The 27,118-nt window shown below is 41.8% G+C and overlaps 2 protein-coding genes across 2 annotated transcripts in view; both read left to right on the plus strand.

The window, feature by feature from the left end:
- Nucleotides 1–9,212: 9,212 nt before the first annotated feature.
- The window catches only part of LOC127206590 (tubulin polyglutamylase TTLL7-like), a 150,869-nt gene continuing 132,963 nt past the window's right edge, over nt 9,213–27,118 (plus strand). The window contains 1 exon segment of the mRNA XM_051165908.1: nt 9,213–9,361. The gene's annotated coding sequence lies outside the window, so the exon portion shown is untranslated.
- Nucleotides 9,213–27,118, plus strand: part of LOC127206589 (tubulin polyglutamylase TTLL7-like) — a 103,675-nt gene continuing 85,769 nt past the window's right edge. The window contains exon 1 of the mRNA XM_051165907.1: nt 9,213–9,361. The gene's annotated coding sequence lies outside the window, so the exon portion shown is untranslated. The remainder of the gene's footprint in view (nt 9,362–27,118) is intronic.

Here is a 27,118-nt window from a genome sequence, read left to right on the forward strand (position 1 = left end):
CAGTGGTCAAGCCAATGATAAGTCACATAAGCCCCTGTAAATAACTTCTCCCCCTTACTCATGCAAGGAACCCTGATTAAACCCAATAGAACACAGCAAAAAGCGGTGAAAACAGGGGGGAAATTTGTTTGAAAGAAGAAAAGCAGGAGGAGAGGGTTCACTTAGAGCAAAGAGGGTGAACATGGCCTAATTTATTATACACATTATGAAATTGTCAAATAATATTTACCAAGTATCAGTTTTCCCAGATTAGGTGGATACACAGGGAAATACTTTGTGCATGTAATGTGCTTCCTGAGTATTTGACATTCAGTTCTGTAAAAGCCATTATTAGCGTGTAAAAATGCTACAATAATCTATCAAACCTGTAGCTTCTCTAAGGGATTATGGTTCAATTTCTTTAAATAAAACACAGAGGTGGATTTGATACATCGAGTTGTTGTCATTAACACATTGCCTCGCTATAATTATCGTCTAGATATTTCAGTCTTATTCATAATTAGACTTGCAAATTACAATTAGAAGAGGAAGGTGCCAGTCACTAGGAATGGCAACCAGAAAGCCTTTAACTGTGTTCTTCTCAGTGTGCAGTGAGAGTCTGATTGAATAACAATGGCCATGTTCCCTTTTCACATCACACTCTCTGGAGGCTATGCCAAGTGTTATACTTTGCATGAGAGGCTAATACATTTGTAGGCTGCAAAGTCCATCACAAAACTAGATTCTAATTCAATCGAGTGAATATTTGAAACTGGGACAGAGGGGAGGACATCCTATTGGGACTCTAGATGAGAGAAGCATGGGAGAATAGCAAAGTAGAAGGATCCAGAGGGTCCTAGAAACCTACAAGTAGAACATTATGATAGGCAGATTTGGGCCCAGGGGTCCCGCTCAAACTAAGGCACCAGCCAAGGACAATACAGGCGGTAAACTTTAAACCCCTACCCAGATCCAACCAATGGTCAGAACATTCTCCACAGTTGAGTGGAGAGTGGGGTATGACTTTCACACAAACTCTGGTGCCTCACATTTGACCATGTCCCCTGGAGGGGGAGACCTGGTGGCACTCAGAGGAAGGATAGCAGGTTACCAAGAAGAGACTTGATACCCTATGAGCATCTACAGGGGGAGGAAATCCCCCTCAGGAACAGTCATAGAGGAGGGGAATAAGGGGAAAATGGGAGGGAGGGAAGAATGGGAGGATACAAGGGATGGGATAAACACTGAGATGTAACAAGAATAAATTAATAAAAAAAATGTGTGTGTATGTGTGTGTGTATGTGTGTGTGTGTGTGTGTGTGTGTGTGTGTGTGTGTGTGTGTGTGTGTGTGTTCATGTGTGTGGAGGTCAGGACCAACTTCTGGTGGTGTTCCTCAGGTGCTGTCTTCCATGGTTTTTGAGGCAGGGTCTCTCACTGACTGGGGACCTGTCAAATTGGAGAGGATCCCTAGGAAGCAAGCTTCAGAGGTCCACCGTTTTCTACTTCCTCTGCTCTGGGACTATGAATGCATTCTACTTTGCCTGGCTTTTTAGTATTGTGTTTGTAAGGCAAGCATGTTAGCAACTGAATCATCTCTCAAGGTTCAGTTTTATTTCTTCTTCTTCTTCTTCTTCTTCTTCTTCTTCTTCTTCTTCTTCTTCTTCTTCTTCTTCTTCTTCTTCTCTCTTCTCTTCTTCTTCTTCTTCTCTTCTCTCTTCTTCTTCTCTTCTTCTTCTTCTTCTCCTCCTTCTCCTCCCCCTCTGCCTCCTCCTCCCCCTCCTCCTCCTCCTTTGTTTTTTTGAGAAAGGGTCTTTTTTTTTTTTTTTTTTTTTTTTTTTTTGCATAACCCTGGCTATCCTGGAATCCCTTTGCAGACTAGGCTGACCACTAAAATCACCAAGATTCTCCTACCTTGCCTCCCCAAGTGCTGGGATTACAGGCATGTGCCACCATGCCCGACATCAGTTTTTTTTTTTCCAGTCTGCTTTGCTGTGACTTATTTTGAATGATTCCTACCCTCTATATAAAAGAGATGACTTTGTGGATCCTGAGCTAGATAAACCAGTTAATCTTTGGACACGTCATAGACTCCTTATGGACTTCTGGAGAATGGCCATGTGTGATGTAATTAAATTTGTTTTTCCTCACACTTCAAAGGCTGAGTGTTAAAATGGAGACACAGAGGTAAGAATGGTCATATTTGCTTCTGAGGCTCCGTGAGTTCCACTCAGCCTGTGCATAACTCATTTCAGGGGACAGAGGCTGGGGCAGGGAAAGACTTGCTTGGCTCAGATGGTTGGTAAGCACACTGCATCCTCCTATGCTCGAGAGTCTAGGGAAGCAGTGTCCTGCCAGCCAGGCTTTTGCTGATTCCAGCACTATTGACCCTGATGATAAAATCCTTACCTTAAAGTGGGTCTTAAAACAAATGAGCAGAGATAACTCCCAAGTTAAACAGTATGAACTGCTCATCTTTGTCACGGAAGTCCCAAATATTACCGTTTTGTTTCTTACTCAGTTTCCTATACAACAGCCCTTTTAGTACTTACTTGAGCCTCACCTTCCTAAGATTTGAACTCAGGATCTGGTACACACCAAGCTGGGGTTGGAGTAGGCTTAGTAGTAGATTGTAAGGTCCTTGGCTTTTAGACTAAGCATAAAAAATAATAAAATAAAATAATATAATGATATATTCAAATTACATGTCTTTTGGGAGAATGACATAGTTTTTACTGAGTCAGGCCGTGCCTAGCTTTTTTCACCCTTACAATGCATTATTTTTGATCAAGAGAGCTCTCAGTTCCTAATTCAGATAGATTCTTGCCAGGCTTTGGTCTTCTAGATAAAGCCCAACCAGTCATCAAAGCTCGCATGGCCTGGACTGAGCCAGGTATCCTAGCTTTGTTGTCCTTTCTGGAATCTTTTTATAACATGAAATTACGTGTTGGGACATGCAGTGACAGTTACCACAGACAGCCTGGCTCTATGCAGGCACCAAAATGGATAGATGACTCAGATCTGATGTCTATTTTCCCAACACCAGCACTTTAGCATCAGGTAAAAACTCGAGAATCATAACCCAGTTCCCAGGAAGATACAGGAAAGTGTTATTGGCTGAGACTAACTCATTGCCTGGCAGAGGGAGAGACTCAAATAAAAGTTTGCATTATAGACGTCAATTCGGCCTAAGGGAGACTGAAACTGTGTTGATACAAACACAGCCCCTGCTTCTTCCTGTGACTGTTGGCCTCCAGCTCTGTTGAGAGCAAAGAAGAGGAAAACAAGCACAGCCCTTTCACTCCAGGCACAGGCAAAGAACAGAACCAGCTAGTTAGCCAGAACAGAAAGCAGCAGGCACTGGGTCTGCTGGGCGGTTGGAAGTCTCTGGATTTCTGGATGGGAGACAATGTTGGCTCTGATCTCCTTGTCTTACAAGGCCATGGAAGAGCTATGCAGGAAGCTAATCTTCCTGATTTCAAGGATGTAAGAGTACATGGAGATCCGAGAGCAGGGGAGTTTCCCTCAGGACCTACGATGGGAAGTGGAGGCTGCTGGATCCAAGCCGTGTGCCCACACGTTTTGTGTTTTGCTTTGTTTTGTTAACTTGACACAAACTAGAGTCATCTTAAAGGATGAAACATCGATTCCGTAAGATTTGCCTATAGGCAAGCCTGTGGGGGCTGTGTTTGATGAATGATTGATGTGGGTGTGTTGTGGGTAGTGCCATCCCTAGGCAGCTGGTCCAGGATTGTAGAAGGAAGCAGATTGGGTACCACAGGCAGAGCAAGCCTGTAAATCAGAGTTCCTCTATGGTCTTTGCTTTAGTTTCTGCCTCCAGATTTCTGCCTTGATTTCCTGCCTTGGATTCCCCTGATGACACTCATGACCCAAGAAAAATAAATGCTTTTGTCCTCAAGTTGCCTTTGGCCACGGTGATAGAAGCTCTGAGACACTCAATGAGCTGATATAGGAAAATGGTCCATCTATCAGCTCAGAAAACAGCCATTAGAACCAACCATTAGCACCGCTATAATGCTGCTGAGGGAGACAGAGAATATAAATAATTAAGAACAGCACCAGTGCCTCTTTCTGAAATGGAAACATGGCTGCCCATGTCCAATTTCAAGAAAATAATTAAGGGAGAGAGTCTACACTGAAATGGGGACATGTGATCCAAGACCCATGTCTAATAAATATGTCAAAGCATAAATCAAAACAGCCAGCTAGCAAGACAAAGTCTACTGCTAGGCTGGAACTTCCTGTGCAGGCCAGGCAGCTCCTGGGGCTCTGTTTGAGGTACTCTTCCCGTTAGTGAACATTCCTCATAATAACCTGCTCATCACTCAACACTGAAACACCGAAACACTGGAAATTAGATTTTGACATGTGAATTTAGGGAGAGATATATGTTCATATCATAGAATGTTTTCATAGAGAACATTTCATTTCTTCAATAGAGCATGTATGTATATATATACATATATATATATATACATATATATATATATATCCAATAAAGTATTTGTAAAAATATGCACAAAATGAAAAAGATACCTTTAACAAATTTACAGCTTTTACAAGTCACAGTCTCATCCTACTCCAACTGAAAATCAAGAAACACACAATAAAGTGAAATAATAAAGTTGAAAATGACAGCGTAATTCCAGAGACGTTGGGAAATTCACTACTTCTAGAACAAAGGAATGTAAACAAAAACAATAAAGCAGAGATCATTTTTTCTTATCAAAATGTTTATAATATCACAATAGACATATAAGAAGCCAAAACATCTGAATTAGATCAATAGAAGACCAAAGAGTTGATTAGTCATATGCTGTTGGGAAAGCCTGTAGTCAGATGAAGTCAGTGTCAAGACCCCAATTCACCACAGAAGATAATTCCAATGCTATTTAAATTATTGTAGCCATTAGAAATAGGAGTGTTCCTCGGGTAATTTTATGAAGTGAGAATGATAGTACTACAGACTGTGGAAGCAAAAACAGCAAGTGAAAAGGCAGATCCTAGCATAGACACGTGAAGAACATGTCAGAACTGTGGCAGAGGAATGAGTGTCCTGCACCAAAACAGGCTTTCGGAAAGGGAGGAAGTGTGGTCCAGTTCAAGAAGTATGAGTCTGTATTGATTATCAGTAGGTTGTGAAAGGGAATTTGACAGAGGACAAGTTATCAGTGTGAAAGGAAATACCAAGCAAAATAGGAACAGGAGAAAATGTGCACAGTTAAGGAAGGCACACCAGTCATGTTCTATGTACAAAAAGTTAAAACTTTTACTCAGAGTCAGGAATCACACAAACATCGCCATAATTGCTTAAGCTGGCATTTCTAGCCACAAAGGAGACAGAGGGACACATAACAACAACAACAACAACAAAAAAGAGACAAAGTTGCTGATTCTGTATATTTGCCTCTTTCTTTGAAAGTTCTTTTGAAGCTTCCATGATCAAATGAGATATTTGGTTGCATTGGATAAACACAAGATGAACTGCAGAGAACATTACCCCCTCCCTGTCCCTGCCCCCTCCCCCGCCAGCATCTACCCAGGAAATAGCACTTAGGGATATGGGAAGCTCATCCCATTTAGAAGATAGGTACTGTATGTAACATTATTAGGTGGATTTGGTAGAAAAGTACAGGACACATTGTATGAAAGTATAAAAACCTATCATCTTCTAGGTCAGAAATGACATTGCTATAAACATGTCAGTTCTCCACAAATTATACACAAAGACAATGCAGTTTTAAGCATTATTTTCCATTTACAGAAAGCAGCATAGAGTTGGTGAGATGGTTAAATGGGTAAAAGCGCTTGCTTTTGAAGCCTGCTGACCTAACTTTGATACCCAGGAGCACATGCTGGAAGGAGCTGTCCTCTGACCTCCACATGGGTTCACTTTCATGCATATATAAATAACTGCAATAAAAAGTGTTGAAAAGAACACTGAAGCTGTTCTGGACACAGTAGGCACATTTCTACACAATGACTAAGAAATTTTATGTATAGTAGGTTTAAAATAACTATTTCTAGTTCCCTGCCCAGTTAACAGTTGGGTTTAAGGAATTAAACCCAGAACACTGGAAAGAGGGGCTGAGGGGGAAGGAGGGGAAGGAAACAGAGACAGGGAGGAGAAGATCGGGTGAGAGGGAAGGGCAGGAAGGGAGGGAGAGAGAGAGAGAGGGAGAGGTCTCTCCATTGCTCTTGTTTTGCACAGTTTGGTCAAGCTGCTTTCAAACTGCCATCAACTATGGAGCATCATAAAATATAGGTTACGACCTCAGCTCCTGAAACAAATTAGACAACCCTTTTAGGAACCACTGGCTAGATGAATGCTTCCATGACCACTCATTTCAGATCCTGGAACATAAACAGTGTTTCCTTTGAGAGGGTTATCATCTAACCCTCATATGTGAGAAATTACTCATTTCCTTAAGAAATTAGCAGTGAAAAATAGATGTAGAACTAAGTATAGATGGGCATATTGGTGTAAATCTCTATTCCCAGCACTTGGTAGGCTGTCTGGATTCACAGCAAGACTGTGTCAAGAAACCAAAATAAATACGGAAGTATGAACTAGATTTCCTCCTGCGGACAGGCATGGCTTGCTTCCTGCGTGGTGGCGGTCTACCACAATGGCATGTGGAGGGCGATGCCATGCACTGGCTCAAGTTTGAACACAGCTCTGCTCTTTCTAGCTTTGCCATTTTATCTTGTGGTTTCTTCATCTCTAGGAGGGAAATGGCGAGAATATTTATCTCAGATATCCTAGTCATTTAGGAAGAGCCAGCTCAAGGCAAACCAGAGGCTACACCATTCACATCCTCAGCAAGAGTATGTGGGATGACACAAATGTCTGCTGAATCTGACATGTATTAGAAACCCAACGAAGATGCTCCAATGAGTCTTCAACACTGCACAGCTTACTACACTATAATTTCTTCAAAGGCAACAAGTGCTATTTTCATCTTTCTTGTCATCATCTCAGGACAATACTTTTCAGTATTCCCAGGTCATGCTTGTTTGTGAAGACAAATGAATTTGCCTTAATAACCAGCACATAAGTAAAGTTTAAAAGCCACATTGAGTAACTACCCTTCCCCTAACTCAGGCTTCATGCACCTCAGAAAATATTTTCTCTCCCCATTTCTGACCTGTCTTTTGTCATGAGACTTAGAGAAATAGTTCACAGACCCTCCTATACTCATTTTGGAAAATGAGTTTTCCTTTATGGCCATAGTATGTCTTTCAGGGTCTTAATATATAGGCTGTATCCTTTCTTTTGATATCTGGTTCTACCATTAGCTATCTCTTTAATTCTTGTCTGTTCCCATTGTTGCTACCTTAAAAGGGAAACGATTGCATGTGGAAAGAGCTGTGCATATCAGAGGCGGAGGCTATGTGCCCCGTGGTGAAGTTGTTGGCTTCTTTAGGGACCCAGCAATCTGAGCTCCCCAGCAACTCGAGGCTCTGGGGATATTTGTGCTTCTGCTGACGTGTGGACATTAGCATCACTTTACCTTCTCACAATAGCACACCATACAGAAAGCAAGGGCTTCTGCTCCTGATGTCTGCAAATGCTTTCTTGAGATTTGAGATTCAGAGTCGACAGTGACTCTTTCTAATGGAATGGTGACCTGAAGTTTAAATGTAGTGGGAGGTATAGGCACAGAAGAAGTTATGGAGTAAGACTGAGCAGCTAACAGGCAGTGGCAATGCCTCACTCTTACAGAACTCTTCACCAAGCGTCTGATACTGATGCCCTGGCTACTTCTGGGAAAAGTCCATGCTCTCCTTTCTGGTCCTCTTTCTACCTAAGGGTGATGTCCATTTTCGATACCTAAATATCCCTTCTCCATCATAAAATCCAGTTTTTACAAATGTCAAGCTCACACCCACATCCCAGTGAGAGGTATGTTAAGGCTTACTGTGTATCTTTTCCCAGAGAATTAAGCTCAGATGTCATTGTCTGTCAGCCCAGTCAACTTGAGTCCAGCCTTTAAAAACCATTTAAAGCCCCATGTACAATCCAGGAGCATTCTCACTGATCTCAACAAAGTAAGGAGGGCAGCAAGTGAAGGCTAGAATGGAAAAGGCTTTGACTATAAAGTTCATTGTAAACGCTCCATCTATGTTGGCTTATTTGAGGACAACACTTTAGTCCAGAAACAGACTTTAAGTTGTGAAAATTCATTTTATTTGGGGCACACTGAGTACCCCACCTTAATCACACTTTATAGTAACTGCCAATTTCCTTATAGATGGAGACCTATACAAGTTGTGTGGTCTTAACCGTTGTCTTCCGGGAACATCTGTAAGTCTGGCTGGGGCAGGGGCAGGAAGCACGGACGTCAAGGAAATGTGTATGAACTTTTCCCCAGTCCTGTGACGTTCATTTCATGTAAGATCACGATTATTTCCCAGTTACCAACACAGTAACCTCTGAAGTCATGAACAAGAAACTCCAGATTTCTTCTGGAATCTTCCTTAGATCTGTTCAAAGGGTCCATCCCTTCAACCTACATTTCCCTACTTCTGTGATGAGAAGTTGGTAGCGGGCTCAACAGACTTTAACCACCTCAGTCTTAGAAACCACTTTAGAGGGCGCTCACTTGATCTTATAGTCCAACTTTCAAGCTGGCTTTTGGTAACTTAGCTAAAAAAGGATGCTTAGATAAGAGACCAGAAGAGCCCTTTTCTGAGATTTGAGGTACCCCTCTGTCTGTGACAAGCTGACATGTAGATTTGGGTCCTGGTGGTCTAGGTCACAAGGTGAAGAAGGAGGTGGCCCAGATAGGTGTCAAGCCAGCTTCCCTAGCATCCTCTTGGGAGGGGACACCACCCAGGAGCTCGCTCACTCAGCGCTCAGCGTTGCTAGGTCCTCTGTTAGAGGCGTTCTGAACGCTCCCTGAGCTGGACCAACGTTAAGGCGGGGTGAGGGGTGCCCCAGAAAGCTCAGCTCATTCTTCTGTACACTTGAAGGAGAAGTCACGGGTCCAGGACGTCCCTAGTTCTCCGGACATGCAGCGGCCAGAGGTCCTTCCTACTCCTTGGTCCCTCCTGCCCCTCGCCACCCCTCCCGGGACTCTGGCACTCCAGCCTCCCTGCAGGACGCGCACCCCTGGGCGCAGCACGCAAATGGTCTGGCCCGTTGGTAGCCGCCACCTCTTGGGCACGACAGCTGCTCCAGCTGCTCCTAGTCTGGGCGAGCTTCGGACCTCTGAGCCTTCGCTGCCCCAGTCGGTGGGCGAGCTGAGGGGATCCCACGGCCACCCGCGCGGGGCCGACTGGGCAGCCGCCAGCCGCTGGCAGGAAGTGTGGGTCACCGAGGGACCAGCTACTGGAGCCACCCAGAGAGGTGTCGCAGCTGTGAGTACCTGCCCTTGCCCCCGCACGCACCTCCCCTCCATACCCCGGGTCGCGGGCAACCATTGCCTCCAACCCCTGTCCTGGACACATGCCCCGGTGAAAGCTGGGAGGCTGGCGGCTGATGCCAGCCTCGTGATTCAGCATCGTTGGCTTCCAGAGGTTTGGGCAGAAGGGGGAGGGGACTGGACCGGGTTATTTGTGGGGTCACACCTCAGTTTCTAGACCCGCACTGGCAGAGTGAAGAGGGCAGCACTCTGAGTCCCCCGCTGTGTTGTTCTATCACAGTATTCTGTCCGCAACCCTGGTGTCAGTCTCCTTGAACAGAGCATGCTATGCATTCTTGAAAGTGTGTCAGTGAGATGTCTTTTCCCCCCTACATATTTCTTTCCTCTGCCTCTCATTTCAGTATACATCCACCTTATTATATCAAAATATCCCCCAAACTGTGAAACATTTTTGTAGAAACTGTCTTATATTCAGCATGGGTTTGAAAGATTCATATTAAAAGAAAAGATGTAAAGGAATTATGAATAATACCATCATATTTAGGCACTGTGTGTGTGTGTGTGTGTGTGTGTGTGTGTGTGCAGTTATCACATCAACTCAGAGCCAGTTGTGGGAGGGACAGGGGTCTTAAATTACAATCTCAAATCACATAACAAGAATTTGAATCCCGGTCTCTCACTCCAAAATCCACGGGTCATCTATTGTATCAGGCAGTATTGGGTCAACGCATGTGTTATCAGATGTTAAATATAACATTAATTTTCACAGGAGTAATCTCAACCACTAGCAACAGTGACCTGTAAACTTTCTGTACATTGCCCCACACACATCAGAGTGGTCATGTGTGAAAACATCCATTTCCTTAGTATCTGGCAGAAGGTAGATTTGGACAACAGTTTATGAGAGAGCTGGGTCTAACCAGAGATGCCCAACCAGGTTTTGAGTGGTAATATATGCCTGATGCTCAAGTCTTGGGAGAATCAATTAGCATCACAGTAAGAAATCTGGGGATTGCTATTTAATCTTTGGGTAACATTAGGAGGAAGAACAGTTTTCTAGTTTGTAGGATGTGAGATGGAAGCATGCACAGTAGAGGGTTAGATAAACCCAGGCTCATGTAATGCTGTTTGAGCTGTCACAGCTTTCTGACTCGGCAGGGCAAGTGATATTTTATAGGCTAAGGAGCTAAAACAGAGAGAAGGTCCAAGACCATCCAGTTAGTGGTAGAATACGAGCAAGCACTTAGTCCTGAGTGCTGCTTCGCTTATTAAGGATATATGTACGTGCCGTAGTAAGATGGAGGTGTGAGCAGTGGGCATTGGTTTCATAACTGATGCCCTGCCCTTCAGAGTCAACAGTCACATTGACCTTGTCTGCTCCTTTTGCAAAAATAATGGGCACTTTGTCTCCTCTGGCGGGTCCCTGGATTGCTTTCATTTATGATTTATGGATTTTCCCTTAAGATATGCAACTCCTCTTGATGTCTTGGGTCTTGGGTGTCAGGTTGCTAATGTACAGATGGTGTTTATTTCTAAGTCCTGGCAGAGTATTTGATGGCATACAGGAGCATAGCCATTAGGTCTATCACTGCTAAAGCACCTGACCTTTTGATTTGCATAGTTCTTGTTGTTGTTTTTGTCGATGGTGGTGGTCAAGGGAGATATTGGTAGACCAAAGATGACTGCCTGAGTAAGGACACGGCACAAAGAAAAAAAAAATTTATATTTGTTGTTCAGAAAAAAAAACTGCAGGAGAAGCAGGGTCCTATGTATGGCCTTAAGTTGATTATTATAAGGTAATTTCATTTGTTATTTATATTCTAAACCCTGGTGAGGCATATTGCAACTCCATCTGTTACATCCCAAGAGGAACCTGAGAATTGATATGAATGAATAAGCAGAAATAGACTATTACTGCTCTAAAAGCAAAAAAATGGAAAGCGTGTGTCTTAGCCTCGATGTCACAGGCAGCAGTTTAAATCAGCATGGTTCACATTTAGATAGCATCGCCGAAGGCACGGATATCCCACCAGCCTGGCTAAAGACAGAACTCTACTTCCTGTCTGCCTCTGTATGTGTCTGACCAGTAACTGCTGAACAGTGTCCAAATTTCCAATTTCAGGGCACTCCAAGTCTAGCTGAGAGGTGTTTACTTACTCAGAAATAACGAACAGAATGACATAAGTGGGCTCAATACCAGCAAGTGATGCAACTGTAGGTACCAAAGCAAAACCTGAAATGTGGACCATCGGAAGCTGGGCGGTTGGCCAGAGGGTCAGGGATGTCTTCAAGCACAGAAGTGAATAAGGTGACTATCTGAAGCTTGGGCTGATATCCGTAGGTAGAGAAACAGGATCAGCTAAGTAGGGCGGGGCTCTGGTCTATGAAGAACTTTGAACATCAAGCGTGAGATCTGTTTCTGAGGTGGTAGCCACAGATTCCTACGAGAGATATTCTTAATCAGATGAGTTTTTATCTCTCGTGCTTATCATTTCCTTTGCCTCCATACTCTTGCAGAAAAATGGATTTTTTTTTCGACACTGAAAGAATTATCAGTTAAATGCAGAAAAAAAAAACATTCTGTGAAAATAAAAAAATTTTCCCTTCTAAAGAGATTAACTCTCTAAAATTTTATGCACTGTACAATTGTGAACAAATTGAAAAGTATAAAAATATAAATAGAGTACTCTTACCAAGACAACCGTTGATAGTATTATTCATGTTTGTTTTTCATCAAGATGTGTTAATTATGACTATATTTTTATACCCTTAATTCTCTGACACTAGTTTTCACCAAATTATAAGTGAGAACTAAATATTTTAAATGCTTGCATAACTTTCCATTAGGTAGACACACTTTAAATTTCCAAACCATGCCTCATCGCCAGTATATTATTGATACTCATGATACTGGGATGGACATTTTAGTGCGTAAACTTTTTTTTATTTTGAAGATTAATTCCGTAGGCTAACATCTGTGGGGAAAGGCTATGAGCCCGTTGAATCAGACTATTTCAACAAGTTTTGAATTTCTGCTAACGTTTACGTGTTCAATTTAGGTCGTTACATACTGGGTGTACAATAGCTGTGTATTAACCACGCAAGGCCACCTCTGTGGTTTCTCAGATCGCACTGTTTCAGGCAGCTCCGCTTTCCATCAGGACAATTTACTAGCTCCAAGGAACTGAGAGAAAGGTGGGCATTTAGGACTAGAGAAGAAAGAAAACATAACTAAAGTCAGAGAACAGGTTTGGTGAGAGTAAGTGGGAGTGTCTGGCCTGAGAAGAGGCACGTGTGATGGAGGATCTTCCGCTCCCAGGGTTGTCTTTGTGGACAGCCTTACAACCTTGCCCCTGGCAGAAACCATGTCCCAAATTAGATTCCATCAAACTTTATCTTCTGTTCTCCTGTGTCAGGTTCCCAGGTCCTCAGCTTTGGCACCTAGCAATACTGGACACAGACTGGAGCTCTCTGTGCGGGACTCCTCCCACACCTCAGTTCTTAGTAGAAGCCTCTAGTTCAAAGTACCAGGGTACATAGGCAGCACATTTGATGGGCTTTGAAGACTCCTGTTTACTCCCTCGTGTACATTTGTCAGAGATGGTCTTTGAGCAGGAATGGCAGCCAGGAGATGTATAGCACTCTTAGTGTCACCTCCCAGCTCTTAGGTTCTTGCCTCATCTTCTCACCAGAGGAAAGAAAAATCCCTTGCCTCAGTTTCCTTTATGTGTTGCTAAGCTGCATAACATTCCCTCCCTATTAGGAGTAAGACAGGAGTCCAGTGTTGAAAAGGTACTTGACCTGGGCTCTGGACTTATTCCCCAGAGTTCTCCATTGGGCCTCCCTTGGGATCTACCTCCATCCTTCTTGCTTGGGTCGTGAGACTGGGCTCCACTGAGGTGGCTTGCTGTGAAGTGTCTCTGGGTGCTAGTGGCAGGGAAGTAGGTGATGTGACTGTACTGGAGAACACAATTAGGGGCTGAAGCTCCTTCTAATGCACGCCGGCCTTGAAGCAATGAAAACTAAAGCATTGCATTGCAAACCACAAAGAAAACTGACTGTCCTTTTAGGTCCCAAGAGATGACTCCTGATGGAAGCTGGGCTTTCAAGGCCCTGAGTATGTTAAGCTGAATTTGCTTTATGCTTACTTGGAGCCTATTATCGAAAGGTTTGCTTAAGTTCTTAGGAGCTTGCAAGTCCACTCCCATTTGTCAAAAGTAGAGTGGGCTTAGCAGTCTCCCTGGAGCTAAAAGTGGAAAGTTTAAATAGGTTTGTAACTACTCCTTCCCTCTTTGCCTTTATTTCCCATTTGACATTTAGCTCTGACTACATGACTGCCCTCAGTGTATCCCATAGTGACAAAGCTAAGGCAACCATACATTAACTTCCCCCTTTCTTCCCCAAATCTTTTCCTTGAAAACACCTGGATGATTTTTTAAAAAAATAGAATTCAATGGTCAAGAGCTCAGTGGGTGATCCAAAGTTCTCTGAAATTACTTTGCTTTCTTGCCCTCCACTGAAATTAATATTTTTGATATGCAAAACTGCCCATGTTGGCTGCTGCTTCTAAGTTGTTGGGACACCTGAACTCCCAAATCTGTGTTATTTTTGTCCCTCTGCTTAGCCATGTGAAATGGAACATTATATTTGACAAAGGACTATTTTTGAACATTTCTAGCTCTCCCACCCACTGCTTTGTGAAGTGTGAACAAGTCCCACAGCTAATGTGACAAGATGAAAATAGCCTGGTTTCTATTTAAAATTTACTTTTATGTTAAAAGTTTTCTCCCTTCTCCATTAATGTTTGGTCAGTGAAGCTGTCTACCCTGCCCAACCCTACCCTCACAAGACAGTAGCCTTAGCTGTCCTGGACTTGTTTTGTAGACCAGGCTGGCCTCTTCCTGGAGTGCTGGCATTACAGGTAGATGCCACTGTGCCCATCATGAAGCTGTCTTTTAAAGTAAGTTGCTCACTTGCAGATTTAGGCGGCAAAGGAACAATAATCTAGGCAGTATCTTCAAGATCACTCCATGGCTGTAGGTCACTCCACGGCTGTAGGTCAGTCCACAGCTGTAGGTCAGTCCATGGCTGTAGGTCAGTCCACGGCTGTAGGTCAGTCCACGGCTGTAGGTCAGTCCATGGCTGTAGGTCAGTCCACGGCTGTAGGTCACTCCATGGCTGTAGGTTACTCCATGGATGTAGGTCACTCCATGGCTGTAGATCAGTCCATGGCTGTCTTGTGGATGTGCTTAGGTCCACATTGCATGCAGAATTTGTTTTAATTGGCATAACCCTACTATATTTTAAATGTGGCATGTTGTTAAGAAAAGCAACTACAGGTTTGGGTCACTACATTTCCTGGAAACATCTGAATGTGTAATTTTTTCATAATTGAAAGTCTACTTTTTTCATAGGACTCATAAGATAAAATATATGGCCATGCATAATATCTGGAGTGATCCCCGAGGAAGCGAAGTGGTTAGCCTGATTCTTAGCCTGTGTCTGGCACAGTCTGCTCCTAGCTAATGGCTATGGGATAGTCCTGGGAAGGGATAGATGGAAACAAACTCCTTTTTTTCAGTCAGTTGGCTTAATAGTCACAAGCCATCTGTGAGCATTTTCATTTAATTTTTAGATTTTATCACATCTCCAAAATAATTGAGTGACATAACATTTATAATATCTAGAATCCTATGATTGGCAGGTATCATTTTGTCCATTTTAGCAATTTGAAAAGTAGAACTAAAGAGACATGAAACCAAACAAGCATTGGCATATGGAGAATTAGCCAATAGCCATCCCTATTAGATAGCAATTGACACCCGTTGCTAGTACTTTATGTGAAATTAAGAGGATGACCTTTGCTGGTTCGTTGATTATCTTTTAGAGCAACTGAAAAAAAAAAGTTAAGTTATAAAATACCTGTGGCCGATATGTACAAATTTCAACCCATTAGTTTTGGAATGTATAAAATTATCATTTCTAGAATTCAACACAGTTAAAGCTAAAAGAAAGCAAACGTCTTAAGTATTAAGGGAAGGACCAGTGCTTCTCAAAATCAATGAGACTGAGCCAGAGAGAAGGCTCAGCAGGAAAAGTGTTTGCCACACAGCCTAGAGTCCTGAGCCTGGAACCCATGATGTAAATGTTTTTGTTTCCTTGGATGAGGGGAGAAGATGAGAGACATTCTCAGGCTTTTCTGGCTCTTGCTGAACTCTTGCTGGTTGATTCAGCTCAGCTGTTGTGGCCTAAACTGCTCTCCAAGCTGACTAACTCAAACTGGCTATTCTTGGTTTCTAACAGAATTGCTCTGCCTGGTTTCAAACTGATTCTGGCAATCTGTTTTAATCTTCTGGCTCCTCCTCATTCCTCTAGCTCATTCTAGTTTCACCTGTGTCTAGCTTGTTCTCTGTGCAACCTGTCTCTGTAAACCTGTCCTGGTAAAAACAAAAACAAAAACATTGGGTAAAAACTCTCTTCTCTCTCCCTGCACTGCTCTTAAGGATCCTGTCTTTCCTGTCCTGGTCTCATAAGAGTTGGTTATATCCTATTTCTGACTCATTCTGTCAGATCTTCCTCTGATTCCTCACTTTGTCTGCCACTCAATTAGATATCACTTTCAAACATGGCTGCTTTCTTCTATAAAGGAATTCTGTGTTTGGGATTTAAGGTGTGTACTAAGGGCATGCTTATATTCCAGCCAGATCATACTGTAATCCAGAGTGTGTCTGCACTCTTGCCTGATCACATAGACCTAGAAGGTCTTTGGATATGACCCTTTGCCAGAGCAGCCATGTTGCTGGATTAAAATTCCTCTACACATGTAAAGGTGAAAGAAGAGGAGTTACTTCATAAAAGTTAATCTGATCTCCCCATTGATGCTATGCATAAGCATGTCCTTCCTTCAGCAGTGTGCACATTCACACACAAACAATATATAAACTGCTCTAAAATTAAAAAAAAAAAAACAGATTCTATATATGTGCAAAAGCTTTTTCACTTGTCTAAAACTGATGCCAAGTAAACATTTGGTTTAATGAAAAAGCTACTACTAAATATATTTTGGGTTGTCATTTTGTAAGAAGAGACATTTTATTTTTAAAATGTTTATTTGGGGGTATATGTCTTGAAAGCTACTTTCATCCTTGACTCGGTATTAAGCATAACATGTTGGCTAATGGCATATTGGTCTCCATACTGTGCTTAATACATTTGTGAATGTTGTTTCTAAAGCATGCAAGTAATAAAAACAATATAAACAAAAGGATGCATGAAGTTTCGAAAGCAGTTTCTACTGGAAGTAACATTAAGAAAATGCACATGGGGGTCGAGAAGTGGCTCAGTGGTTCAGACATTGTGCTGTTTTTCCAGAGAAACCAAGTTTGATTTCCAGGTCCCTTACAAGGCAGCTCACAACTGACTGTACCTTTAGCTCCAGGGGATCTAACGCCTTCTTCTGCCTTCTGTGGGCACCCGTTCTCACAAGCACAAGTACCCACTGCTTCTCTATGATGCCATCCTTCATGGTTTCATGTACAAATGGCCAACCATTTGTACATTAAATGGGAGGTTCTTGAAATAATAGTTATTAGGTTTTAAAATGCACAGATCTGAGTAGTGCGGCTCCAAAGTGTGCAGATAGTGATGCTGGTGACTTAGATATGGTAAAAAGAAGGAGCAAAATACTTTTCCTAAGTGACAAGGTGAAAACTCTCAATAAGAAAGGAAAAAAAAAAATCCCAGGCAGAGGCTACTGTGGCCTATAGTACAAGGAGGCATGAACAAGCACATCTGTGTACCATTTACAGATTGAACTGTTGGGGTGTCCTCTTTTACCATTACTTGTCTTTGCTGATTTCTTCTTGTGCCTAGTTTATAAACAAAACTATCACACACAAGGCACACACATGCAAAACATTGGATCTAGCTAGAATTTCAGGCCTTTGATATGTGTCTTGGAAAAATAACCATTTTTCTTAGAATTGTATTAAAAAACTGTTACTTATGTAATTATTTCAGTGATTTCAAACATCTTGTATGCATATCAGGAGCGTACCTTTTTCTGGCAGTTACTGTTTTATTTAAATAAAGCTATTTAGTGTGATAAGAATATATAACATAAAAATCTACCACCTTAACTTCTTTTATATGCCCAAGGACACTCATTGTATTTATTTGCTTTGTTGTGAGGCAGACCTACAGAACACTGCCCTCCTTAAGTCTGAAACTTCGTACAATCAGCAGGTCACCTTCCTTCCTCCTTGATCTTAGCCACAGGTAGACACCATTTTGCTTTCTGTATCTATGAATTTAAATATGTTAGATACAAATCTAATGATATACGGATGTCATACGAACAGAGTCAGATAGTGTTTGTCTTTTGTAACTGTTTATCTCACGCAGTGCCCACATGGTTCACCTTGTAGTACATGGCAAAATTTCCCTCCATTTGAAGGCTAACAATGCACTGTATGGATGGGTCATATTTTGTTTCTCCATGGGTTCAGTCATGACATTTGTGCTGCTTCCACTTGATAACGACAGTGAATAATGCTTCTGTGGACTTAGGAATCACATAGAATTTCAAGGCTCTGTTCCCACTGTTCTTGAGTTGTATTTGCAAGCAGAACGCCTGGATCACGTGGTTGTTTTATTTTGCACACTTTGAGGAATGCCCCTATGATGTTTTCTACAGCAGTTTCAGTGTTTTACCGCCAGCTGGGCACACATGTTCTGGTTACTACACTCCTGCTGTCACCTCCTACCCTGGGGTGGCTTGTGAAGTGGTGTCTCACTGTGGTTTTTGTTGAGTTGCTGAGTTGGTTAGAGACGCTGAACATCCACCTTTTCATATGCTTATTGTACATCATATTTGGAGGTATGTATCTTAAGGTCATCCATTTAAAAATAGGATTAGTTATTTGATTGCTTAAAAAGTATTATTTGTTCGTTGTTTAGTTGCAGTTTTTACACATTCTAACTGCTAATCACGTGTCTGGTGGATGCTTTGCAGACATGGCCTCACATTCGGCTGATCAGTTTTTGCTCCGTTGTGGCCTTTCTTGTTCTACATATTCTGTTTTTTTTATTTCTGCTTTTCATGCTTACATCTCTCATTGTTTATTTTCTCAGTCTGAAAATTTGCTGTTGGGTTGTTTTGAATTTATGATCTTTAATTATTTTTTTCCTTATTTCTAAAAATACAGATTATTTTTTGTAAATTTGTACTCATGATCTGCTGCTACAGCATTTTATAAATTAAACCCTGGGTCTTGTCTGTGGATAAATTTAAGGTGAGCTGCCACCTTCACTGTTTCAGTTCTTCCAGATCAGGAACATGACACATTTCCTTAGGCTCGTAGGTCTTCCTTGATGTCTTCCACCGATATTTATAAGTTTGGAGCTACAGAATTTGCACGTTTTAAGTACTTATTTTTATCCAGAACAATATAAATGACATCCGATTTCAATTTTGTTTCTATTTCTTTGTTGTCAGTGAGTAAAAATGCAATTGGTTTTGTGCCTCAATTTCACCAGCCTGTAGCCTTACTGAATTGGTTTCTTGGTGATAGAATATACAGATCCATTGATATTTACTTTTAGTGCTAAACATGATTATATCATCTGCAAACCAGAAACAGTTTTTTGTTTTTTGTTTTTTTGTTTTTTATCTTTCCACCCATACACCTTTGCTACTTGCCTTGGCTGGAATACAATGTCTGGAACTAATAGTATTGTGTTAAATAAAAGCAATCAGTCAATGTCTTTGCCTTCTTCCCAGCAGACAGAACTCAGCGACAATTAAGTACAATGCTAGCTGTGATTTGTGTGCGTGTGTTTTGTTGTCACCCCTGTATCTGTCAACCCTTCTATAAACTGAAACTGTTTAAAAATTGCTTCTGGGCTGAATATAAATTATATTTACTTTTCATCACCATTCCCAGAAAAAATTCAGAATTACTATTTGTACACCACTTCTGTTGTATTGTTGATAGCTTAGAGAAAGCTTAAAGGATATGGGGAGAATGTGTCCATTAAACGGGAATATTATGCTGTCCTATGTAAGGAATTTGAACACTGATAAATTTTGTTATCTACTGGGGATTTGGGGACCTCTGTAATGCTGTTTACAGAGGTTTAGGATATTATTTTCTGTTTCTGGTACAATGAAACTTTTTTTTAAAAAAAATCATGAATGATGGTTACAGTCATAAGTGGTAGCACATGTCTGTGATTCCAGTACTCGGGAACTTTGGGCGTTCAAGGTTATCCATCGCTATATATAGTGGCTTCGAAGCTAGTCTGGGCTACATGGGATCCTGGTTCAAAAATACAAAAAGTAAAATAATTACTAGTTGATGTGAGTGTATAATTTTTCTTCCTGATGCTGTTGTTACAGCCCATCACATTGATTTTTAAATAGTGAAATAAACTTTATAGACACAGAATATATTTTATTAGTCACGAGTGTATGTGTATACATTATTTGCACTTACCTATATGTATATACACATATTTGTTCATTTGCATCTAAGTTTATTGAGGATAATAGTCTGACTTCCCTTATTCACGTGCTTTCTTTGGTTTTGGTTCTGTGGACTAGAACATGAGTTAGGAACCATTTCCTCTTTTATATCCTGGAGAAGGTTGTATGAAAGTGGCATTACATTTTTGGGTGTTTGGCAAGATTCAGATGAAACCATCTGGGACTGGAAATTTTCTATTCAGGAATTTAAAACATCTTTAATAATTCAGATCATCTCTTTTCTCTTGGAATGGATTTGTAGTTTGTGGTTTTTAAGCAAAATTCTCTAGGTTATTAGATTTATGCATACATTTGTTCTTGGGTTTCTATTACCATCCACTTTTTATTTCTTGGATGTTTTCTCTTGCTTGCTTGGCTTTATTTTCTCTAAGTTTTCTAAGTTCTTAACTACAAACTGAGGGTATAGATTTATGATCATTTCTCCCATCTCATGTCAGCATCTATGTCCCTCCTGACCTGGCTTTGCCTGTATCTTACAGAGTATGAAGTGATGTTTTTATTTACAATCTGTTCTGCTTCAGTGTTTAAGAAAGCATTTGCTTTGGAACTTCTGTTTTGACCCATGGGCCACTAAGGAACATTTTTCCACATATATTGTGGATGTGTGTTTGTGTGTGTTGTGTGTGCACGTACCTATGGGGGCCAGCTGGAATTACAGCAATTGTTAGCCTCCAGATACTGTGTTGGGGACTGGACTCCGATCATTTGGAAGAACCTTAAAGTGCTTTTAACCTCTGATCCATCTTTGTAGGTCCTTTTTACATTTCCTAAATTAATTTTTATTGGTCTCAGTATTTGGCCCAGGTTGGTTTTGAAGTGATGGGCTCAGGTTATCATCCTGGCTTAGTGTTAGCTAGGACTACAGGCATCAATAGTATTCCACACTGACTACATGCTATACAAAGAACATGTGTTTACCTGTTTATCTGTTGACCAACACTGGGACTGTAGTCCTGTCACCCTTCTGCTCCGTGTAAGGACCCCCAAAGGATATACTAGGTCCTTCTTGTCCAAATAAGAACTGAGTCCGCTGGTGACTTTTGATATGCTGAACTTGTGAATGACTCAGAGTCAAGGTCATATCTTACCTCCCACAAATGTTCTGAAACTGTAAACAGCCCATCTGATAAACAACCACAGGTATTTCATACAAGAAGTCTTCATTTTGATCATCACTCGATTAGAAGTTTTTACTTTTCTTTTTTTTTTTTTTCTGAGACAAGGTTTCTCTGTGTAGCCTTGGCTGTCCTAGACTTACTTTGTAGACCAGGCTGGCCTCAAACTCACAGCAGTCCTCCTGCCCCTGCCTCCCGAGTGCTGGGATTAAAGGTGTGCTCCACCACGCCCATCTTAGAACTTTTGAATTTTAAGTAAAGGCAGTAAGTGCTATTCTAGTGCTTGCTAAATTGTTCTACTCACAGCTTGGACGCGGCCAACTTTGCTGTGCTCCATATGTGGATGACGGTTCTCATATACTACTCATCCTTTGTTCCTGACTTCTTTCACTCGACACAGTGCTATCGAGGCCCATCCAGACTTTCACTGGGGTCTTATTGTTAGATAATAGTGCACTGCATACATGTACCACATGGCCTTTGTGTATCTGTTGGTGGATACTGCTTCCATGAGTAATCATTGTGAATAGTGCTGCAGTAGATGTGGGAGCAGAGATGTCCTTTGGATTTAGTGTCCTTTGCCATGAACCTGGCAGAAGGATAACTTGAGCCATCTGATAGATCTATGTTAATTCTTGTTAGGCTTCCATACTGTTTCCTACAATAGCCCTACTCATGCACATTTCCACCAGCAGTGTAAGAGCGCCCCGTGTTCTTCACAAGCTTACCAGCCCCTGCCATTCTTACTTCTCTACCAGCCATTCTTACTGGGAAGGTGTGCTACAGCGATATGGCTGCTTTTTGAGAAACTGCATTTCTTCTCTATGCTATGCATGTGGTTGGAAAGGATACTCCTTCCTTTTTAATGGAATGGTTATAATCTACCCATCTCACTTGCATTTTGGATTGAGTTAGGGAGGGGCCCTCTCAGGAGACTTTGTTTGTTTGTGAGGAGCCGGACAGATGTCCTGGGAAGATGAGAAGCAAGGGCTTCCTGGACTGATAAAGTCTCCTGGGCCTCTTAGTAACTGGATCTCCCTTTCTGATGTGGTGGTCTGTTCAGCAGCTGCTTCCACACAGATTCCATACAGAAAAAACATTCTGGCTCTGTGGTGATTGGTCATATTGTTGATAGGTGAGGTAGAGCTTATGGAAGGCCTACCTTATGGGCTAAAAGGAGGGGAATAGAGAACACTGGGTTTGGGGGCTGCTGTAGGGCATGGAACCTACAGTATTATCTACCTATGCAGCTAGCATTGTCACACAACTCCCATGAATGCAAACGGAGAACATTGCTTGCTCAAAAACCCAAACAAGAGCCGCGTGTGCTGGCACACTCCTTTAATCCCTGTACTCGGGAGGGAGGCAGATGTAGGCAAATCTTTGTGAGTTTGAGGCCAGCCTGGTCTACAAAGGGAGTCTAGGACAGCCAGGGCTACATAGAGAAACCCTGTCTTGAAAAAAAAAAAAAAAGGATAAAAAAGATAAACAAAATGTGATAATCTCTCCTGGAATCGCAGTCTACGTGTGTGTGTGTGTGTGTGTGTGTGTGTGTGTGTGTGTGTGTGTGTGTGTGTGTGTGTTTCAGCTACACTCTGTCACTTTCACCCTCCCTTTGCTGGCCCTAAGAGCCAAATTTGAGCTGACATTTAAGTAGGAGGGAGCTGCACATTTCGCCCTCCCCAGCACTGCTGTCTGTGAGCCGAGAGGAAGTGGTTGGCTTGTGACCGGGTCTTTACATTCTTTGGACATTGTCAGAGCAGAGGACGCTGAAGGCTGTTGTTCCTGAGGTGAGTCATTGGTGCTGTCTGCCATCATCCAGCCATGGCTGGTGTCTGACGTTAACTGCCAAGCCAGTGTTATAAAGGATGCTCTACAGAGAAGGACATAAAGTCTTTTTGATTTAGGCCAAAAGTTGAATCAGAATAGTGGTATTAATTTTACCCCACATTTGAAGACTGTGTGGTGAAGTTGTTACTGGAACCACTCCATCCTCTTACAAGTTTCAGTTCCTCTTTTACACTAATGGTAATTTTTTAAAAAGACATATTCATGAGTATGAGTGCTCTATCTGCATGTATATCTGCATCAGATCACATAATAGGTGGTTGTGAGCCTGACCACCCATTCTAGTTGATTTCAAGCTCTTGTAAGGATCATGGTCTACATTTAATAATAAAAGAAAAATGAACAAAACATTTGCTAAAGTTCACCATATATAAAAAGGCTCCATCATATCTAAATGCAGACGTGCAAAGGGACCATTTCTCAAGGAGACCACGGGATGGTAGAAACAATTCAACAGTGAGAACAGCTTTGCCACTGAGAAGCAACTCGCCACAGTGCAAAGCTTTTGAGCTGCTGGTGGAGCTGTCCAACACTTCGACAAGTAATGAATGTCTATGAGTTTCGATTTTTCCCATTTAAAATTAAATCAGTAAAGCAACTCATGAGGACGAATTGGCAGAGTGCGTCTCTTTAAACTGTGCTGGTTCTCAGTCTTCACTGTGCATTTGAACCAAAAAAGCAGCTTGAAGGAACCTTGACCCAGGCTGAATTCTAGACCTGATGTATTAGCACATTTGAGTCTTGGACTAAGGCTTCAGGTTTTTCAAAGCTCCATTCATGTAGTTCACAAAGCTTGACTGTAATGCGTAGGGTGCAATGCATATTGTGTGGTAGGCATTTGGCACGTGCCTAGTTATCTTGGATAAATACCAGCAGCGTGCGTGGTTCACTTTTGTTAGCCTGCTTACTATGTGAAGAAGACACGTTTGCTTTGTGTTTGCCATTCTATCAAATAACAGATTGTTATATGGCTGCCATAAAAAGTGTCTAGTGGTGTGGAAAGTGCTGGCTTGAGCAATTAGGAGCTAAGGTGTCAATGACATTTCTTAAATGGTGGAATTGGCTTGTGTTAATGTTTATAGAATATACTTGAGACTTAACTATTTTAGGTTGGAATTTGAACCTTAAATGCTGTCTTAGAGAGTAGGCACGGCCTCAGTTTGAAATAGGTAAATTCTTCAAATATACAATGATCCTGATATTAGCAAGAATATATTGACAGTACATAGTGGAGCATGTGTGATATTGTATGTAATAGTTGGGTTGACTTGTAGAATTTGTGAGAAGCACTGAAGCTGTAGCTGAATATGATGGGGATTATTGTATTATCAGTATGAGCGAGCATCTGCTCTATGATCTCACATTGCTGTTATCATTATTAGATTGTCTCCCCAGCCACTGTGGGACCATGACTGGGGAGCTGTGAGTCTAGAGAAATGCCTGGCCCTTTGCGTTTTTGTCTTTTGTTAGGATGAAGTAAAGTTCACTCCACAGTAGTAGAAGTACATTCTCTCCATAGAGAATAGAGTCCATTTGCTGAATCTAATCTTTCAACGATGCTCCCCAAGGCAATAAGTCCAAGATGGAAATAATCCATGCAAATTGAATTCTAGAATTTGGAGAAAAGTATTCAAATCAGAGTTGCATGTTGAAGAGACTCACTTGTATTGTCAGAGTAATTATCTTCAATCTCATGTACCCTCTCTTACTCTCAAATTACCCCCCACTGTGGAGCCAAATGTGTCTCTTGTGTCTGAAAGTTGAAATCTAGGACCTATTACAGGTAGGTTTTTGAGCAACAATATCAAAGGCTGAGGGATTTAAATCAAGATTAATAATAAAACATCAAGCAAACACTTACAAAACCGTACATTCTTGTGTGACTGATTGAATAGCCTTGAATTTGCCCACAGTCCCTTCCATCAGCAGTCATTACCTTTCTCCATAACAGTATTCCCATTTTTCTGTGAAAAGCTAACTACATTCCTTTGAAGAACTTTCACATGTAAATAGTATATGATATAAATCTTTTACTATGTGTTATTTTTATTGAAGAGTTTGAACATTTTTAGATTGATGGTAAGGAAAGAAAGAAAGAAAGAAAGAAAAAGAAAGCGATCTTGGTCATGAGAACACAACTGTGTGCTGCTGTTGTTTTTGAGCTGTAACATCTCCCAACCAACTTGTGGTGAATCAATGGTGCTGTCAATCAGACATGGGAAGCACAGGTCTAAGCTAGTCTTTGTCAGACTCTTAGTCCATGTAATGCTGACAGAGTGGTTGGCCTCCCTGAAGACCTGATGCTCTGTGCCACAGAACCACAAATGTGTCTGGATGTGTTCCAGTTGGCGAGGCTGAAAGAGAAGACTTCAGAAGCTAGAGAAATTTCATGCTCATTGCTGTCTTGTGTCATCAGGACAGAAGCAGAGCAGTGCCAGCATAGAGGAACAGTGCATGGTGCACTATTTGTTACCCTCAGAGAGCAATGACAGCCTTAAAAATGAATGCACTCTGGTGCTCCATATTTGATCACCTCCCCTTGGTGGGGAGGCCTGATGGCACTCAGAGAAAGAATAAGCAGGCTACCAAGATGAGACTCGATAGCCTATGACCATGTAGTCAGGGAGGAGGTCCCCCTCAGTCTTAGACCTAGGGGAGGGGAATAGAGTGAAAGTGGGAGGGAGGGAGGACAGGGGGAGGATACAAGTGATGGGATAACCATTGAATTGTAATCTGAATAAATTAAAATTAAAGAAATGAATGCTGGCTCATTCTGTGGCTACTGTCACTAAACTGAATCCAGGCAGGATGGGGCTTCTAGGAAATATTACTTTAATATCACCATTCCATGAAAGATCATTTTTAGTTAAGAATTTGAGTGTTTTCATGTGCACACTGGAGAGCCATCAGAGTTCTGCAGGGTGGCTGGCTGGTGGTTATTTAAGGTAGGGGAAGGATGGAAGAGTCATAGTAAGTTTGCATCCCAGAGTCCTGTGTCCCGTCGAAGAAAACAATTGATAGCAAACAATTGAGTGGATAGAACTGCTTCTTTTAGGAACTTGGTAAATGATCCAAGTGAGAAAGGATGATGACCGCTAGGACTAGAAGTGGAAACACGTAAGGATGAGTTCTGAGAGGCCCTGAGCATAAAGGACTCAGAGTTCAATGGTGGAAGTCTTAAGTGCTGGGGCAGAGGAAGTGTCAAGGTCATGGACTGGATCTAAACACTGGGTTTGCAGTGGCATTGAGGATACTCAGGTGGAAATGCTTTAGTCGTTGCTATAGGAGCAGAACCATCATTAGGAGAGAAACATTAATTATCTACCTGGTCATCATTGGCTTACTTTCCAGGGCCTGAGGCCCACTTCTGCTTCACTCATGGGTACCAGATACTCTGCTGCTTCCCCAGCACAGAAGCGAACTGTCTGTTCACACCCCTGCTCCATGCTTTAGATCTTGGCATATTCACATGCATGCCCTCCTTCTGCCTCTGTCAGGTCCTGATGGCCCCCAGCATCCCAGTTTCAGGGATCAGCCGGCTAGAGTCCCAATAGGATGTTCTCACCTCTATCCCACTTTCCTGGTAGGTGCAGATTTTCATTGGACCTGCCCCTTGGGCTAGTGTCCAGTTATAAGTGAGTATATACCATTTGAGTCTCTCTGCTTCTGGGTTAGCTCACTCATTATGATCATTTCTAGTTCAATCCATTTGTCCACAAATTTCGGGAATTCTTTGTTTGTAATAGCTGAGTAGTATTCCATAGTATAAATGTACCACAGTTTCTTTATCCATTCTTAAAGAAATATTTTTTAAAGATCTCAAGTGTCTATGTTCATTGCTCTTGGAGTGGTAAGCAGCAAGCTCCTAGTGTAGAGCCTCAGCAACTGAGTGAGTATAGTGTGTTCTGGTCATTTCCTTGACATCTATGACTGTGGAGTCTCCACAGTCTTCTCCCAGCTCTGATGACTGCCTGTCACATCAGGTAAAGACATTCAGAATATACAAAAGATTCATGAGACTCAATAAAACAAACTTTCAGTTAAAAACGGGCCAAAAGCTTTAACAGACTCTCTACCAAGGATGATCTAGCATGTGAAAGGAAATTCTTTAGCTATGTTATTAAGGACGCACTCATCATAGCATGGACAAGATAAGACCACACAATTCTCCCATGGCCAGAATCAAAGACACCGACAGCATAGAATGTTGATATGTAGAGAGAGCAGTGGGAATGCTAAGTGA

The sequence above is a fragment of the Acomys russatus genome, chromosome 23 (genome assembly GCF_903995435.1).
Source record: "Acomys russatus chromosome 23, mAcoRus1.1, whole genome shotgun sequence".
NCBI lineage: Eukaryota > Metazoa > Chordata > Mammalia > Rodentia > Muridae > Acomys > Acomys russatus.